The sequence below is a fragment of the Vigna unguiculata genome, chromosome 6, assembly GCF_037176805.1.
Source record: "Vigna unguiculata cultivar grain cowpea cultivar isolate G323 ecotype 2 chromosome 6, ASM3717680v1, whole genome shotgun sequence".
In the NCBI taxonomy this organism is placed as follows: Eukaryota; Viridiplantae; Streptophyta; class Magnoliopsida; order Fabales; family Fabaceae; genus Vigna; species Vigna unguiculata.
The window spans coordinates 6,256,480-6,277,218 of NC_140797.1; the positions used below are offsets into that span (position 1 = coordinate 6,256,480).

Genomic DNA, 20,739 nt, shown 5'->3' on the forward strand with positions numbered 1-20,739 from the left:
TAAAATTTAATTTTTACAATATTTATTTTAGGCTTAACTATGTTTTAAGTTCATGATAAATTTGGAAACGGGTTCGACGACCCAAATGGATTGAGCTGACCCACCCGAATACCCAATCGAATTGGTCTGACCCAACGCCCAGGCGGGTCGGGCCGGCCAGAAAACCCAGACAGGTTGGGTCGACCCGATGATCTAGACAAGCCTGACGGCCCATACCTGCCAGTCATGCTTGTCAAGTTCATCAACCTGGCCCGGCACGACCCGACCTAACTCGGCCCGTCTAGGTCATTGGCCCGGCTTGGCCCCAATAGGTCGTCAAATCGACTCAATTGTCGGGCCCGTTTGTGTCATCGGGCACACCCGACAAGTTTATGTCGATGGGCAGACCCAACTTGGCAAGGTCGTTGGACTCGTCTAGGTCGTCGGGGTCGTCGTGCCAGTTGGGCCTGACTAGGTCATCTGGTCAGTTAGGCTTGTTGGATCAACGGGTCAATCAAGTCATTGGGCCTGCCTGACACGTCTGGGTCATCAGGCCCGCCCGACACCTCTAGGTCGTTATGCTTGCCCGACACCTCTAGGTCGTCATGCCTGCCCGACACCTCTAGGTCGTATGGCCCTCCAAACTCATGTGGGTCATCAAACCCACTGACTCGTCTTGGTTGTTAGGTCATTTTCACCTGTCTATGTCTTCGAGCCCACCCGACTCATCTAGGTCGTCAGTCCCATTTGGGTCATCGGACCCGCTGACCCGTTTGTGTCATCGGGCCAACCTGGTTCGTCTAGGTCGTTGGGCCAACTTGACACATCTTATTCGTCAGGCCCGCCCGAACGGTGTGGGTTGTCAAGCTTGACCGACCTGTTTGAGTTGTCAAGCCCGCTTGACCCGTATGTGTCATCAGGTCACCCGGTCTGTCTAGGTCATTGGGCCCGTCTGATCCATCCGGGTTGTTGGGCCTGCTCGACCCGTTTGTGTTGTCAAGTCGATTCGATCCGTCTGGATCGTATGGGAAGCCCAGCCTGTGAGGTTGAGTGAGAAGAATTTCAAATTCTAACTTTTTTGAGGGTATTTGAATTTCTTCTAATTTAGCTAATTGAAATACTTCAAAAGAATGCATGCATTTTAAATGCTTTTTAATTTCTCTATCCAAACAAAGCATTTCATTACAAAGAATTTTAAATTCTTCAAATAAATGAATTACCCTCTTGAATTGCCTCGTCCAAACGCACCCTAAGGGTTTAATTTAAACGGTAAAATTTGAAAAAAATTTAAAAGTATTAATTTTATTAATAAACTAATTCACCCCTCTTTTGGTTTTTGTCCATTAACAAATTATTCCGCTTCTTAATTTCAACAATTTGTATCAGAGCTTACTTTGATAATTTTTCAAAAATTTTCAAAAATGGTTAGACAAAATCAAACTTTTGTTGGGGTGTGTCTATCAATAAACATTTTCTTTCTATTGGTGAAAATTACCCCTTCTCAAAAGTTAGGATGCAAATATTTTTGGAATCTGTTGATAGGGGTATTTGGAATGTTGTTATAAATGGTCCATTTGTTCATATTAATGTTGTTGATGATGTGCAGGAACCAAAGCCATTTTCGTAATGGACTACGAATGAAAATCGACGGGCTCAATATGATGTCAAAGTTAGAAACATAATTTCATTTGCTTTGACCCTTGATGAATTTTACAGGATTTTTGTTTGCACCAGTGCATGTGAGATGTGGGAAATTTGCGAGTGATCATGAAGGAACATACGATGTAAAAAGGGCATGTAAGAACTCCTTGATCCAAGATTACAAAAATGTTTTGTATGCAACAAGGAGAAACCATCTACGATGTGCAAAAGCGATTCACACGCATCGTCAATCATCTCACGGGTTTAGGTAAAACTTTTGACACTGATGAGTTAAATATAAAAATTATAAAATCATTGAACAAGACTTAGCAGCAAAAGGTGACAACCATCACAGAGTCACAAAATCTTGCAACGATGTCCATGACGACTCTATTTGGAAAATTAAGGGAGCACGAGGTTGAAGTGGGTAGCTTAAATGAAGAAGAAGACCTTGAAAGGAAGAAGAACATTGCTTTCAAAACCAAGATCGTCAAAGGCAAAAAGCACAAAGAAGAAGAAGATTCTGATGATGATGATGAGAAATTGAGTCTATTGATCAAGAAATTTACAAAGTTCATGAAGGCCAAAGGTAAAAGTCAATTCAAGAGCAATAAGAAGGAGAATCAAGGATCATCCTCAAATTTCAAATTCTATGGATATGGAGAAACTGGACATGTCAAGGCAGATTTCCCACATTCAAAGAAAAGTAAAGAAAGGAAGGGCAACAAATTTTTCAAGAAAAGGCATACGTACCATGGGAGGATAATACCTCAAGTACATCAAGCTTTAGTGGTTCTGATCAAGAAGAAGCAAAATTTTGCTTGATGGTTGATCATGATCTTTCTAACAGTGAGGCAAGTTCTACTTGCAATGAAAATGATTATGATGCATTTCAACAACTGTTTGTTAAATCTAGTAAATTAGATATTGCTCACAGGAATAAAATCCGATTTTAAAGAGTTACAAAATAAATTTGAAAAATCTCTTAAAGGAGAAGAAATTTAAAAAAATAAAATTTCAATTTTAGAAAACAATGAAATTGAAATTGTTGAATGTGGTTCCTGTAAAAGTTATATGTTTGATATAAATATTTTAGAAAAACAACTTGAAAATACGTTAGAAAATAAAATTTTTGAAAAGCCTACTTTTAAGAAAAAGAATCCAAATAGAAACAGATATGCTCCTAATAATAATAATAATAATAATAATAATAATAATAATGATTATAAAAGAACTCGCAGAGTATGGGTAGAAAAAGGAACTGCTTACTCAATGAATACATGTGTTGCTACTTGTTTTTATTGCATGAAAAAGGGTCATACTTCAAATAAGTGAAATATCAAGCATTTTGGTGTTCCAAATGGAAAGTATATAAAAGGAAAGATACTTGCAATTGGTAATGTTGGTGGACAAGATACCTTGGAGATCAAGGATATGTTATTTGTGGAAGGATTAAAGCACAATACTATGTGATAAAAGACTCAAAGTCATATTTGAGAGTGACTACTGCACCATTCATCAAAAGGACTTTAAGGAAGTCACCTTAAAAGGTATGAGACATAATAAAATTTACTTGATAGATCTTAATAATGCATCATCCAGTAAGATAACTTGTAGACACTAAGCATTAATTAGCTGATATTTTTACCAAACCTTTAGCCAAAGACAAATTTTATGAACTTAGGAGAGATTTGGGAATACTAGAAGTGTCATAAAAGTGCAAAAACTTAAATTTCTCAAATTCCGAAAAATGTGTCAATAATTGATTATCACCAAAGATAATCAATTATCAGCTTTCATAAAAAATTCTAAGTCCTACTAGAATAATCTATTATCAAGTAGGATAATTGATTATCTCGACCTCTGTCCAAAATTACAAAATCTCTCTAGAATAATCGATTATCACTTAAGATAATCGATTATCTGTTTATGATAATATGTGTTTCTCAACAGTTTTGAAACAATAATTGATTATCTCCTTTAGATAGTCGATTATCTCAAGTCGTTAGGCAAAAAATTTTAGAAAACAAGCCATTGTAATGGCTAGATTTGCATTGAAATTTTTAAATATGACCGTTGGAGACTTTTTCCTATAAATCCTGGCCAAATTTTTCACTTACAAACATCAAATTTTGAGAACCCTATTTTTTCTCTCAAAAACCTCCAAACCTCCTTTCTCCAAAACGTTGCTAAGATTAAATGGATGAAGAATCACGAGTAAAATTCCTACCAGTGAAAGAACTACCTCATGTCCAACTCAACCTCCCACACGAAATGCTTCAATTGAGGGGTGGGTTTTTAGATGAAGAGCGAAGATCAAAGTTTATCACTTTCTGGAATGACAAGCCTCTCATCACCCCCAAATTTATTAAATCCCAATGGTTTATCAACTATGGATTTAGAATTCCTGCTCTTCTCACTAAACAAGTAGTGAAGTTTTTTGCAAAAATGTAGGGGCATCTATCCTGATTTAGTTTGAGTTTTCTACTAAAACTATAAATTCAGAGATGGAGTTGGTTTCACAAAGGTAAAGGGAGTGGATATCATTTTGGATGATTATATCTGGGAAAATGTTGCTAAGTTTCCCATTCATTACGACACCTCTCCAATTCTAACTGTAGGAATTGAAGGGTTTAACATAATCTTTGCCTATAGGTCTTTCCACTGGAAACCTAATGAAGAGATAGGCAAAAAATTGTTGACAGGACATCTAAAAGTGGATGAGCGACTTTTGCATTATCTCATTGTCTGGATTTTATGTCCTCGAGGCACAAATCATGCTCAATGTAGTGAAGCTGACCTCATTATAATCTATGCTTTGCTGAATTACATTCTTATCAACTGGCCAAGTGTCATCCTAGACATAATGCTTAGAGCAAAGCGAATCCCTTAGTATCCATTACCATACTCCTTGCTTATCTATCACATCTGTGAGTACAAAGGTGTCAACACATCTAATGAAAAATTTCATCGCACCACTGATGCAAACAAAATTTTAGAAAACTAATTGAAACAAATGAAGTTTATGCCACAATCTGAAAATGAAGATGAAGAAAATCCTCCCACTGATCTTGTCCCTCATGTTAACACCAATATTGGTTCCTCTAGTGGGGCTGGTGGCTTATCCTCTTCTTTAGAGGAAAACATTATAAACATGAACCAAATACTTGAATAATTTTTTCTTCTCTCAATTGCCCAACATGAAGAGATTAATGGCTTAATTAGAGGGCTTGATTTTAGGATCTCAAATCTAGAAAATTGATTTGATGAAGAATTTACTCATGAAAATAATGAAGATGATGACATGAGTACAAAACTTTAGGGGAGTGTACCAATGTTATTTAACTGCTTTAAATATATTAATAAATGTAATTGTTTGATCTTAAATCAAAAAGCTATTTGTTCCTTTATGATTGTCTAATTGAGGGGAGTTTTTCTCATAACAAATTTTTTTTTTCTAATGATCAAAACAAGGGGAGAAAAGTTTAAACACGGTGAAATTTAACCATTATATTTGTAAGACTTCTGATGTAGGACATTACAGATACTTTAAACATATTATTTTGATCATCATCAAAAAGAGGGAGATTGTTCGCAAAAGCATAAGACAAGCTTAAAGTTAAAACATGATTTTGATGATGACAAAGAATATCAAAGCCAATTGGAAGACAATATGAAGACAAGTGTTTTAATGTTTAAAGTTATCTTGTAAATAAGTCAAAGTAGCTTATATAGACTTAAAATCAGCAACATACTCTTAAACCTTTTGGACTCTCTTATTTTTGTAAAATTTGCTGTGATAATCGATTATCACTTTGGATAATCGATTATCCTAAGCTAAGCTAACATTTTTCATAAACCCACTAGAATAATCGATTATCTCCATGGATAATCGATTATCTATTCAAAATTTTGTTTATGTAAAATGCACTAGAATAATCGACTATCATAGAACTCATTTTTGTTTATTATACTTGGCTTTTCAACTTCTTAACTCAGGTTTCAAATGGCTTTAAATAAAACTCATTTTTCATTTGTAAAACTACCTTTTTGAGAGCCAAAGTTCTAGTGCTATGTTTGTGAAGAGTTCTCTGAGTTTTCTTAAAAGATCTTTGAAAAGCGTAGTGTGAGTGGAGCGATAACTTTTTCTAAGAGGGGTTTTTGTGAGATTGGGTGTTGTTGTTGTTGCTAGGAAACCTAGTCAAGTTCTTTGTGTTATTCATAGGAAGTTTACTTTCATCTCTTGTGTCTTCAAGAGAGGTGTTTTCTTTTCCTTATTCTCTTTAATCTAATTGTACTCTGATCTTTATAGTGTTTATGTTAATCTCTTTATTAAAGAGATTAACAATTGGACGTAGGATATTTTGATCTGAATCAATATAAATATCTATGTTGAATCCTCTTCCATATCTCTTTAATTTATCTTTATTTGCGTTTAAAGGATCTAAGGGTTGATTTAAATGGTAAAATTTGGAAAAATTTTAAAAGTTTCAATTTTATTAATAAACCAATTTACCCTCCCTCTTGGTTTTTTTCCATTAACAAATTATTCTGCTGCTTAATTTCAACAAAGACTTTTCTCATTTGATTCTATTCAGGGAAGAGTACGATCTTTTCTAAAAATTTGATTATTCCTGTAACATAAACAAAGAAATCAAGAGAAGAACACAAAAATAAGACAAGGATGGAGATGCCACAATCTAGCAGATTGATGAGTCCATAAAGATTCTCCACAAAGATCTCAAACTTTTATAAGAACTAGGGTTCTACGATAAAAACCAAAAGAATCATCTCTTCAAGAAATATACACATAATGACTATCAAAAGTATTTACATTTGTTTTGGTTGCTTATATATATATAGACCACAAGTTTTTAAGCAACCTAGAAACCCGAAAGAAAATCCAAGAACACTCGAACACAAAAATAACATGTAAAACACAGTCTGCAAAAGCTCGCTATCTCCTTCTACTTGAAACTCGCTATCTCCTTACCTCCATTCCTTCGCTCTCTTGTGCTTCAACATTCTTTCTCTTCTCCTGCACGTCACGGTCGCTCTCCCTTCCTTCGTGTTGGTTCTTGTTTGGTCTTGCCGTCGTTAGCCTCATCGTCGTTGGTCTCTTTATCGTTGGTGTCAACATCGTCGGAAGACTATCGCGCCACACCTGTGTCTTGTCGTCGCTCAATCGCACCACACTTGTCTCTCACCGTTGCAACAATCACACCTCATTATTCTTCCATTTTCTCGCCTCACTCGCGTTCCCCCTAGTAATATCACTATTCTTTTCTTCACAGTAAACGTGTTTGTCGTGTTTGCTTAATTGATGATAGAAATTACACAAAGCAATTGCCACCAATATGCCCATTACGTTGCGTCTTTTGTTTAGCGTTTTACTATTTAGTTGATTTTCAGATTGTAAGAAAGTCAAGAATAATGTTTGTTGTTGATTTTCAATCAGAGGTGTGATTCAATGTTGGAAGTAGAGAAAACAATTTGTTATCATTTTAAGGAGCCAAAATTGGCTTCTAAAAAGGCAATTTGGGTAGAAATGGTTTCTTAAATTTGGGATCAAGTGGTAGTTTAGGAATGGACCTTTTGAAGAAAGACTTTAGTTTTAAGAATTCCTCAGACTCAATGGTAGGAATAGGCTTTTTCACAATAAATGGTTTAGGAATTAGCTTAACAAATGGTTTTGAAACATGTTTAATAACAAGAATTAGCTTAACAAATGGTTTTGGAATAGGTTTAAGAATAAGAATTAGCTTAACAAATAGTTTTGGAACATGTTTAAGAATAGGAATTGTCTTAACAAATGGTTTTGTAATGGGTTTAAGAATAGGAATTGACTTAACAATGGGAATTAGCTTTGGTTGTGGCTTAACAAGTGGAATAGAAATAGGCTTAACAACAAGGATTATCTTTGGTGTTGGCTTAGCTTTGGAAATAGGTTTTGGGAAAAAAACTTCGAATTTTTCTTATTCACTGGGAATTAGCTTAATATCTAGAATTGGTTTTGGTAAAAAAGAATGTCCATCCCTACAAATTGTCTCATAGAGGTTATGTTAAATTGGAATAGAAGATGATGAAATAGGCATCCACCTCTAATTCCAGGGGACCTCATATATGACTATGCACTTGTCTTCCTTGCCATGCTAAATTGAAGATAGCTCGCAAAAAAACCATCAAGGGATTACGTATGTGTAGAAACAGAAAGCGTAGCTAGACGTATTGTAAGTAGCTCAAAATAATTTATATCTGGATGTGTATTAAGATATTTTTTTAATCTTAACTTTAAAATTTTGTGTTGGCAATTTCCATTAGTCTTCCAAAGCATCTTGGATGTATTTGTGGTGTTAGGAAAAATGTAGGCATCCATCAATTGTTTGGTCCTCCATCTGTATGACCTGGGAAATTAAATATAAATAAATATTTAATTATAAATAATTAGGGATGGGAGATACATTTATAGGAATTAAATGGGCTAATCATAACAAGGTACAATGATAGCTCAAGTGGTTGAGCGTGTTGAGTGGTGTTAAGAGGTCTTAGGTTTGAATCTTGCATATGTCATTAGTGTGTTATTGATTTTATTGTATTTTTGCAAGTATGCATAAACATGTGGTGAGCCCTTGTATTGGTTTATGTGCATGAAATAACATGAAACATGTATTGGTTGGATGGTTGTGTATATGCTTAATAGTTGGGTGGATGAGAGTTCGAACCTTGCCTAGTGTTAAATAGTTCTTAATTTCATGTGGCATTATTTTTGTCAAGTTGTGGATAACCTAGAAACCCTAACTGATTTCAAGTAAGCTAGAGAGGTAGAGGTAGTGAAATTAATCGGACAGAAACTCCCAAGTAATGGCAATTAAACTTTATTTTCGTTGTTTTTATTTATTAAATTAATTTTAGGACTGAAAAGTAAGAACAAGAGTGAATTAGGGAGAAGAAGAGGCACTTGTGATACAGTTGAGCGAGGGGATGGTTTTAATGCACAAAACCTGACCTGAGAAGAGTACTGGGCTAAAGAGAGTTTTGTCATTAAAGGCAAAAGGAAGCCACTTACTAATCAAGAAGGATCACTTTAGGAGCACTTTTGGAACAAGAATTCTAGATAAGGGGAGTTGTATCTATTTGTTTAAATTCGTGCTTGATGTATTCCGTAATGAGTTAAAACATGAGTGCCTTTTCTCTTTCCATTTTTCACTATTTCTGCATTTTCTGGGTTTCTGCCTATAATCCTCCTAGCGGCGATGAAGGCCCACCAGGCGACACAAGCTGAATGGGTTAGTTTCTGCGATTTTTTATGGATTCTGTAATAATTTGGGTTCCTGTGAAGTTCTCTATTATTGTTGAATGTATGTTGCAATATGATTACTGATAATTGTTACTGTTAATGATACATTAATGATCGAATGTGTGCATGAACATGAAGGGGTTCATGTGAGGGCTTGGGGGATGAATTTGATACATGAGGGGCAAAGTTCAAGTGTGGTGATTTGCCAATGGCATGATTTATTGATGTGTATGCATGCCAAAAAACGTGATTTGATGTGGTTTTATGCAATTTGGATAACTAGATTGCGTCTTTGGGAAAATTGGGGTTTCTCACAAGTGCACAAAAATCTAGGTTTTTCCCAAAATCTAAAGCACCGTCTAGCGGTACTTAACTTACCGCCAAGCGACAACCCAGTGCACAACTGCACTTTGAGTTGGGTTGTGATGGTTGTGGGCTAGGGATTCTGTTGGGCCATTTGGTTTATGAATATGGACTAGTGATACATTGGATATAATGCTATAGTGGCGAGTAATGCATGAAATAATCTTAAGGTTGATTTGTGGTTAGAAGAATTGTAATACAAAAATAGTGTAGATGAGGTTTAGCTAAATTATGACTTTGCATAAGTTCTCTGTAGAACATGACTTCTGACTTGGAGTTCCTCTTTTGAGTTGCCTAATTTGAGAGTAAGGTGAAATTATATGGCTAAGTGTTGATGTTAATGTTGGGGTTGCATGAGGGTTTGGTTGGAAGGGGTGGTTGTAGCTACTAATTGCGTTAAGCCTTGGATTTTGATTGAGATTATGTACTATTGGTTGTTGTCTTAGCGTCACTATGATTAGGATTAACTTATGGTCGAATTCAAATGTGGGCATGGTTCAAAATGGTGAATGTGTGAGTGCTTATTCATGATTATACATAGGATTTGTGAGGTGTAATATGAACCATGTTGAATTGTGTGATTACCCAATTTGGTGTTTTAATGTGGATTGGTAATGATTAGAGAGTGTTAGAATCTGATGTGAAGTGGTTAAACTAGTAAAATCACGTTATTGGTGTAGCTCCTAGCAGTGAATCGTGGTGCCCAGCGGCATTGTGAAACCTCCATGCTATTTGTAGCACAACATCGCCTGGCGGTGCTTAGGCCATGCCAGGGGATGCTCAAAGGGAAGGTCGCTATTTTTTTGTGTGTTGCGTGTTTCGTGACGATGGTCTTTGGTTTCAGATATGCTTGGATAAATTATGAGCGGGGAGGTTCATAATGGAGTTGGAAACGCATGATGGATACGGATGTGGAGGTTCGTATGTTTCGTGCTCACACTTAAGGCTGTTATGAGCAGAGAGGTTCATAACAGGTGGTGTTCACACATGTTAGACTATGAGCGATGAGGTTCGTTGATTTAGACTACGAGTAGGGAGGTTCGTAGAGTTTGACCACGAGCAGGCAGGTTCATGGAAGCATAGGGAATCCCTAAGACTATGAGTGAGAATGTGTATATAGGTTATGAGACTAGGGTGACATGGTATAATGTTTTTTTAAATGAGAAAAATGGTTAAGTTGATTTGGGTGAGTTGTATTTATCATTATTTATGTGATTCTAGGTAAGGATGACAATGCATAAGGACATAGAGAGGGATAAATATTGGACTTTATTTAAGGAACTTGTTTTGAATAAACTTTGTAATTTTCTTTTAAGTTGTTTTCTTGGATTTCAAGTTTGCAATAAGTTGTTATGAATTATTTTTTTACCACCGTTGAGGATTTTAAATTTCCCACGTTTTTTGGAACAACATTATTGTTTGAATTTTATTTTATTTTAAATTATAATTTCTTTTAGTAAGTAACATCCGCCTAGGATGTTACACCATCAACTCATCATCGTAAAACAAATATCAATGAGGAAGTTATCATGTCTATCAAAGAAGAAAAGAGAGAGCAAATGAGATGGGAGATTAAGATGGAGATAAAGAAGGAGTACTTTGATATGAGGGCACAATTGTTAGCACACATGAGAGCGAAGTTAGTTGCTCCCTCAGCTCAACCTTGTAATCCCCCTTAATAGCCTTCTGTTATTTGTATATGCATAAAGGGGGGTTGTGATGTTCCCCCTGAAGAGGCTTCTTCCACTGTTGAGGCAAACATATGAGTTATTCATTGATGATTCCTTACAGTGCTTGGTGGCTTTATGTAATTTATCTAATTATATTGTTTTTCTTGTATTTTTTTAGCCTAATTATATTGTGTGATTTATTTTACAAATATTATTTGGCTAACTTAGGTAAAATGTGTACATTGGCATCAATCATACACCATGAAACCATTGTGAATGATATAATAAGGGTGGTGGTTGTAGACGTTCGAGATGCTACTGGTCGAGTCCCTGCGCCCACTAAAGAGGTTAAGATAGTGGTGTAGGCCCCTAGATATTTTATCCTTTGTCTAGTTAGATTAGCAAATTTATGATATTATATGAATTTAACTTGTAGTGCTCACGTCAACTGAGGAGTTATGAGTGTGGATATTATACCATGAGGCACATGCATAAATTTATATCTGCAAACATTATTGACTCATGGATATGGTAATATGTATAATTTATATATCACATCTTAAGTATTTATCACTAAAAGATTGTTAACTCAAATTGTTCATAATGTAGATTTTCAATGATGCATCTCTAATTGAGCAAGGAGTTTTGAAGGAAGTTTTTGTGCAATGGACTTTGTAACACCCCAATTTTGGGATGTCACGAAAAGTTAGAAAATTATAGCGTTTAGGGGAAAAGGATTATCATTGAAAATGTACTAATAAAAAAACTTTTAATTTGATTTAAATTACATAGTTCTAAAAAATTAAAATAACAATTGCAAACAAAAGAAAATTACATATATTTTAGTATCTGATTTAAAACAAATAAATAAATTATAAAAACTCTCAAGTTCATCCCAGCCTCTCGTCAATTTACTCCATGCCAAAATTATCTGCCATATCATCTACTCCCGTATAACACACACATTATACATCTTGTGTGTTTAGATTTTTGTGAGTCAAAAATCTTGTGAGTTTTGTTGTTCAAAAGTGTAATCTTGGTTTGTGATTTGTAAAACTTTTGAATATAGTGGAAACTAGGCTCAAGTTGTCCTAGTAAACTGGATGTAGCTCTGTGATTGAGTGAACCAGTATAAAAATAGGTGTGCATTTCTCTTTTCCTCATCCCACTCTCTTTGAAACTCTTTAAAAACTCAAGAAAACCAAGCAATTTGATCTTTGGTATGATTTATTGCATTCTTGTGTAATTTGAGGTTATATACTTGTTAAAAACATTGATTGAAACAAGTCTTGTATGTAAAAGATTGTTGTTTGAGTTGAATTTGCGAATTCTACATTCTGCATAATTCTCTAGTTTTTTAGTCGACTGATTTGTCTTTTTAATCGATTGTTTTATAGCTTCAAGAACAAATTAGTCTGCTGTTTTATATTTTAATCGATTGAAAGTGTACTTGTCTGCTGTATTTACATCCAAACTTTCCAATCTATTAGATTCAATTGAAAAGAGGTTTAAGCTTTCGAAAAAGTTTTATAAAGCCAATTCAACCCCCACCACCTTCTTGGCTAAAATCACCATTTTGAAACTAACAATTGGTATCTAGAGCAAGGTTCTTGAAAGGTATTCAAGTTTAATAAAAAAATCTTTTGAAATGGTTGAAAGTAAGGTGCCTCTATTCATGGACCACCTCTGTTTTGTGGCCTAAACTATCAGTTTTAGAAAATAAGGATGCAAATTTTCATTGAATCTATAAACAAAGGAATTTGGGATGCAATAGTTAATGGACCATATACTCCTAAATGTATTGATGAAAATAAGCAGGTGGACAAGCCATGAAGTGAATGGACTGATGAAGAAAGGAGAAGAGCTCAATATGATTGAAATGCCAAGAAAATCATCACTTCATCTTTGAGTATGGATGAATTTTTTAGGGTCTCCCAATGCAAGAATGCAAAGGAAATGTGGGATGTTCTAGAGGTTACACATGAGGGGAGGAATGAAGTGAAAAGAGCAAGGAAGCATGCCTTGATTCAAGAGTATGAGCTTTTCAAGATGCAAAAAGGAGAGTCCATAACTGAAGTGCAAAAGAGGTTCACTCAGATAGTCAACCATCTCATGGGTCTAGGCAAAGAATTTAACAAAGAGGAGCTAAACATCAAAGTGCTTAAGTGTCTTGATAAAAATTGGCAACCAAAGGTGACTGCCATATCTGAATCCAAGGATTTATCCATCATCACAACAACTGCATTGTTTGGCAAGCTAAGAGAGCATGAGATTGAGATGCAAAGGCTAAGTGAGCTTGAATCCAGTGAGAAAAAGGTAAAATCCATAGCCTTGAAGGCTAGCTCTAAGAAGAGTGATGAAACCGAGGAAGAGGCTACTGAATCAAGTGACAATGAGAACTTGAATCTACTAGTCAAGAGGTTTGGGAAGTATCTCAAGAGGAAATGCAACAAAGGTAATCAAAGAAGGTACATTTCTAAACAAAATGATTCAAGTAATTCCTCTAAATTCTCATGTTATAATTGTGGAAAGCAAGGACATATTAAGATTGAATGTCCTAATGTTAACAAAGAGAAGGAGAAGGTTGATGATAGGAAAAAGGAGAAAAAGGGCAAGGAAAGACGTGCCTACATAGGTTGGGAGGACAATGATGATTCAACAAGCACTTCATCTCAAGAAGGAAGTGAGGAAGCAAACCTATGCCTCATGGCCGGATATGAATCATCCTCATCAAGCCAAGTAAGTTCCTTGTCATCTAAGGATAAAAATGACTATTACCAATTGTTGCATGAATTTGAAGAGTTGCATAGTGAGGCAAACAAAATTGTTGTCATGAAGAATCGTTTAAAAGGATTAAACAGCTGGCTAGAAAATAAAGTTAGCGAACTAGAATTAGAAACAATCGACTTAAAAATTGATTTTGAACATTTGGAAATGATTTATAGTAATTCAGTCGATTGTTATGAAAAATAGTTGGCTATAAAACCTTGTGAAAACTGCACTACTTTGAAAAATCAAGTGAAATATCTTTTGAAAACATGTGCAAAGTTCAAAAAAGGAAAAGCAAACCTGGAAGCTGTTCTTGGCTCTCAAATTGAGTTTTCGGAAAGGTTGGACTTGGTTATACACCTATCCATGAAAAGAAATCCAAGAAGTTCTCTAGTTTCTTTTCCAAGAGTGAGCCAAATGATATGCCCTTCATTTCTTGCAACTACTGTGTGAAGAAAGGTCATGTTCTTAAGAATTGCTATGCTAGAAAGTATGATGTACCTAAGGGATTTATGAAATGGATCCCAAAAAGATCTAGAAAGGCATAACCATGTTGGACCCAAACTATCAAAGGGTACCATGTAATACTATGTTGTTTTGCTGGTCATAAAACAGGAAAAGAAAGATCTATGGTACCTAGATAGTGGCTGCTCAAGGCATATGATAGGAGATAAGACCAAATTTGCAAAGTTGGAATTGAGGGAAAAATGATTTGTAACCTATGGAGACAACAAAAGAATCCTTGGAAATGGAGTCATAGGCAATGAATCTTCTTTCAACATCAAGAATGTGCTGTTGGTAGAAGGGCTGAAACCTAATTTGATAAGTATAAGTCAATTATGTGACAAAGGATTTAAAGTCATGTTTGAACCAAATAATTGCTTTATATATATGATGCATATGGTAGTATTGTTTTGATAGGAAAAAGAGTCTATATCAACTTGATCTACATCATGCATCATTCAACATCTATTGTTTGCTTACAAAAGAGGATGACACTTGGTTATGGCATAGGAGACTTTGTCACATACACATGCAACATTTTAATCGGCTAAATAGAAAACAGTTGGTTGAAGGACTACCAAAACTCAAGTTTGAGAAGGATAGAGTGTGTGAAGCATGTCAAAAAGGAAAATAGACCAAGGTCTCTTTGAAACCCCAAAATGTTGTTTCAACTGAATGACCTTTAGAGATGCTTCACATGGATCTATTTGGTCCATCTCGAACCATGAGCCTTGGTGGCAATCTTTATGCATTAGTCATAGTTGATGACTTCTCTAGGTACACATGGACTTTGTTCTTAGTTGCCAAAAAGGACACTTTTCATGCTTTTAAAAGGCTTGCCAAGATGATAGAAAATGAAAAGAGTTCCAATATAATGTCTATTAGAAGTGATCATGGTGGGGAATTTCAAAATGAAAAGTTTGAACACTTTTGTGAAAAGCATGGCATTAAGCATAATTTTTCTGCACCAGGAACCCCACAACAAAATGGTGTTGTTGAAAGGAAAAATAGTTCACTTGAGAAACTAGCTAGAACTATGTTAAATGAGAATTCACTACCAAAGTATTTTTGGGCTGATGCAGTCAACATTGCTTGCTATGTTTTAAATAGAGTGTTAATTAAGCCAATTTTGAAGAAAACACCCTATGAACTTTTCAAAGGGAGGAGGCCTGTTTTAAGTCACCTAAAAGTATTTGGATGTAAGTGTTTCATCTTAAACAATGGCAAAGAAAGTCTTGGCAAATTTGATTCAAAAGCGGATGAAGGTGTTTTTCTAGGCTATGCTATACAAAGTCATGCATATAGAGTCTATAATAAGAGATTGATGACTGTTGAAGAGTCTATGCATTTTGTATTTGTTGAAACTAACCCAAAATTGCAAGATCATGTGCCTAAGATTGCAGATGAAGAATATTTAGTGCAGGAAAAGCAAACTGCTGCAGAATTGGAATCTGCTGCAGGAAATCAGTCGGCTGAAAAGGAAATTCAGTTGATTGAAAAAGCTGTAGACAACAACTTACACAAGGAGTGGATTGAACCCATGGGATTATCAAAGGACAACATAATTGGTGACATAGAATAGGGAGTATCCACTAGACGCAAGCTTGCATTCTTTCAACATGTTGCATTTGTTTCTCAAATTGAACATAAGAATGTGAATGATGCATTATGTGATAGTAATTGGCTTGTTGCTATGCAAGATGAACTTAATCAATTCACTAGAAATGATATGTGGTCTCGTGTTCCTAAAACTGATGCAATGAATGTGATTGGAACAAAATGGGTGTTTAGGAATAAAATGGATGAAAATGGTAATATTGTTAGGAATAAGGCTAGACTAGTTGCTAAGGGTTATAATCAAGAGAAAGGTATTGATTTTGATGAAACATATGCACTTGTAGCTAGGCTAGAAGTTGTGAGGTTATTGTTAGCATATGGATGCATGTGTAATTTCAAACTTTCTCAAATGGATGTGAAAAGTACATTCTTGAATGGTTTCTTAAATGAAGAAGTGTATGTATCACAACCTCCTAGCTTTGGAGATCACATCTATCCTAATCATGTTTTCAAACTGAAAAAGACTTTATATGGTTTGAAACAAGCACCACGATAGTGGTATGAGAGGTTAAGCAATTTTCTTTTATCTAAAGGATATGCTAGAGGTGTTGTTGATAAAACACTTTTCATTAGAAAGCATGCAAGTGATGTAATACTTGTTCAAGTATATGTAGATGATATAATCTTTGGATCAAATAATAACTCCATGTGTGAAGAGTTTGTTGCAACTATGTAGGGAGAATTTGAGATTTCTATGATGGGTGAGCCAACCTACTTCCTAGGGCTGCAAGTGAAGCAACTCAAGCATAGGACATTTTGAAGCCAGTCAAAATACTATTTTGACCTACTGAAAAATTTCAAAATGGAGGATTGCAAAGAGACTGCCACTCCAATTGCTACAAACTGCCTTATGGATACAGATGAAGCTAGAAACCAAGTTGATTCAAAACAATATAGAGGGTTAATTGGTTCCTTACCATATCTAAACGCTAGTAGGCCGGATATACAATTTGGTGTTTGCTTGCTAGGTTTCAATCCAATCCAAAGGAATCACACTTCAAAGCTGCAAAATGGATTCTCAAGTATCTGAAAGGAACAACTAATGTTGGATTATGGTATCCTAATGAATCTAACATTGTTCTTAGTGGTTTTTCAGATTTTGACTATGCAAGATGCAAATTGGATAGGAAAAGCACAAGTGGTACAACACATATATTTGATTTAAATTGGTCTGGTGTTAATTTTGTGTAATCTAAAATTTTTAGGCAGCTAAAACTGCAAATTTAACACATAGATTTCACTTAAAACTGCCACTGCACCAAAAATCAGTTTTCTGGTACAGTTTTAGTCGACTAACTCTATTTTTATGTGTTAAAATCACTTATCCTGATGTGGATTCACTTGAAAGTATTTTAATTGATTGACCCAGTCAAAGTATGCATCACATGACTGTTTTTGGATTGTAGCAGTAGTATATAACAATTATTACATAAGCTAAAATCAACTTTTCAGATTGTATTTACCATAAAGTGCTTAAATTACATGATTTCCAATGAGCATGCATTAGATGTGAACTGTTTGTGAGTGGATTGTTCATAAAACGTATGGGAAACATATCACTATATCTCTAATACAAATTCCCTCATATTTAATTGGCTGTGATTTCCTGTACTGTATTGAAACCAAAAAATCTGCACAATTTAATTGACTGATTCTTAAAATCAACATGTTGATTCTATAAATACTTGGATAAGCATCATGCATTGGCTTTCTCATTTGCTAGTAAGAGCCAAACCTACATTTCACCCTGCCTGAAGATCACGAACAACCCTCTCAGATGATGAAAGCTCCACCCCACCTACTCCATCCTCTCCAAATGCCATGAATCAAGGAAGGCTTGAGGTATGGTTTGAAGGCCATGAAGAAAGAATTCAAACCTTCTTAATTGAGATCAATAGGAAGCAAATCATCCTTCCTAAGGTGATTCACATGTCATGGCTAATGGTAGAAAACTTTGGCAAGATTGAGCAACATCTCAAAGCTTAAAAATTGAAGACTTTCCTTAAGCTTTCGGGCAAGGTGTATCCAGATTTGGTGAAGGTGTTCTATGCCAACTTCAAATTCAACAATGGCATTCTTAAAACAAGTGTCAAAGGTGTGAAGATGGAAATCACTAGGCAAACATGGAAGGATGTGGCTGGCCTAAGGCAAAGAGGTGTGCAAGTCCGCAAAGGTGAAACTAGTGCAGTGAATGAATTCAACAAAGTGCAATACTGCAACCAATGTGTGCGAAATCAAGGTGGGCAAACTAGATATTTCCATGTGGGAAGCCTTCGTATGGAGGAAAGGTTGCTAACTATAGTGGTGACCAAAATCATCATGCTTAGGGAAATAATCATGCAACCTTGAATGAAGGTGACCTTAAGGTGATGTATTGCATTCAAAATGGTGTGACGGTGGACTGGACGTACACCATCTGTGACCACATGATGAAGGCAAAGAGGCTCACGAATTTCAAGCTTCCATATGCGGTGCTCATCTCCAAGTTCATTGACCATGTTGGTGTGGATATGGAAGGAGAGCTTGAAGAGTCTACTGGACTTCTAAATTATGTTTCAACATTGAATATGCATAAGATGGGATTCACCAAGATTGGCAATACTTAGCTGGTTGAAGGAGATCAAGGTGCTAATATTGAAGTTGGAGCAAATGACCATGAAGTGAGAACTAGTGGAGGAAACCAGGAGGAAGATGAACCACAACAAATGGCAATTGCACTGTATAACCCTCATGATAATACTGGACCTACATACTCCCAATTTGAGAGAATGGTTCTCAATCAGCTTCAAGACCTCAACATGGCACAAAATGCACATCATGCTTATTGCACAACAAGGTTCCAAGACTTGGATGACCAGCTGCATAATGTTCATGACCTTCTCTCTAATGTCTACAACAGAGACAACCTTAGGAATGAGTGAAGGGGATGGCTCATAGGTCATGCATTGCATTTTCGTGCTGCATTTTGTCTGTCTGTCTGTTTCAGTTTTATAATCGGTTATTTTTCTCATTTCAATCGACTGATTATATCAGTTTTAGCTTCATGATGTATCTTTCATTTTTGTTTTCATTCTGGTGTGTTTGTATTCGTATCAGTTGCTCTAATACACCCCTATGTTAATGCTTTAATGAAAATTTTCATCTTTCCAAAATGATCTATGCATTTACTTTCATTTGATATATCCAAAGGGGGAGAAAAATGAGTTAAAATGTGTAAAATTGTGTAAAAATTGGAAAACCTGAAATAAATCTATTGGAATCATATAATACTACAAACTTAATCCAAAATCTGAAGTTAAATCATATTATTAGTGATAGGGAGAGATATGCATATGTGATATGTATGTATGCTTGTGCACTTTTTCTTGGTTGTATGTTTGGAATATTGGTATCTTGCATGCAAAAGCTTTTTTAGGTTTCTCTATGGATCTTAGCTCATCAATTCAACTCGAGGATGTTGGATTCATCAATTCAGAGGGAGATTGTTGGCACAAGCAAGCTTGAAGCAAAGAATTGATAAAGCCATGTGCATGAAGATCTTAGGTGTTTGATGAAGGTTGATGAAGATCCACTTGAAGATTAAGTTTTAGTGTGTTAAATATGTAAATAACATGTTAAATGTAATGTGTTAGGGTTATATCATGTTGGTAGGCTATATGACATAGGTTAGATGTCTTGTGTGCCTTAGTGTGTCTCTTTTAATCTGTTAAAATGAGTTTTAACAAGTTAAAAGGCTTGATGTATATAGTTTCTGGTATGAATGCATTCAGTTAGTTGAATTATTTTTCAATCGACTGATTTCACTTAAGTCAGGTGAAATCAGCTGATTGTACGAAAAATTCAATGGACTGTTTTCACTTAAACTAAACTATATAAGCTGTGTTTTCGCGAGCAGAGATGCGAATATGAGTTTTTGAGCATGAAACTTTGTCATTCATCTCTGGAAAACTCTCTCTGCAATACACAACTACAACTCGTTTTTGAAGATCTTGGTTGATCTTGGAGGCATTTTGGCTTGTGAGTAGCTTGAAGAACACATGTATGGTTGGCTAGGGACAACCACCATCAAGTTTGGATGTTCTTGTGCCTTTGGTTGGTTTACTTGATGTGATTTCAGGTCTATAAGTGTGATTCTTGCAGGGTGTGTGTCTAGATTTTTGTGTGAGTCAAAAATCTTGTGAGTTTTGTTGTTCAAAAGTGTAATATTGGTGTGTGATTTATAAAACTTTTGAATATAGTGGACACCAGGCTCAGGTTGTCCTAGTAAACTGGATTTAGATCTATGATTGAGTGAACCAGTATAAAAATAGCTGTGCATTTCTCTTTCCCTCATCTCACTCTCTTTGAAACTCTTTAAAAACTCAAGAAAACTAAGCAATTTGATCTTTGGTGTGATTTAATGCGTTCTTGTGTAATCTGAGGTTATATACTTGTTAAAAACATTGATCGGAACAAGTCTTGTATGTAAAAGATTGTTGTTTGAGTTGAATTTGTGAATTCTGCATTCTGCATAATTCTTCAGTATTTTAGCCGAATAATTTGTCTTTTTAATCGACTGTTTTATAGCTTCAAGAACAAATTAGTCTGCTGTTTTATATTTTAATCGACTGAAAGTGTACTGGTCTGCTGCATTTACATCCAAACTTTCCAGTCCATTAGATTCAATTGAAAAGAGGTTTAAGCTTTCGAAAAAGTTTTATAAAGCCAATTCAACCCCCCCTTCTTGGCTAAAATCACCATTTCAAAACTAATAAATTCCATCAAGATTCTTTAAGCAAGGTAAAACACTCCTCAACATGCAACACATGAGAATTTCATATTGCCAACAAAGTACTCACTACCACATCATGCATAGGAAAAAAAGTTCCATAACATCTAAACCCATCAACTTATCAAACA

General features: G+C 35.4%; 1 pseudogene; it reads right to left on the bottom strand.

Moving 5' to 3' along the window:
- Window positions 1-7,124: 7,124 nt before the first annotated feature.
- Window positions 7,125-17,663, bottom strand: LOC114188315 (uncharacterized; annotated as a pseudogene).
- Window positions 17,664-20,739: the final 3,076 nt, after the last annotated feature.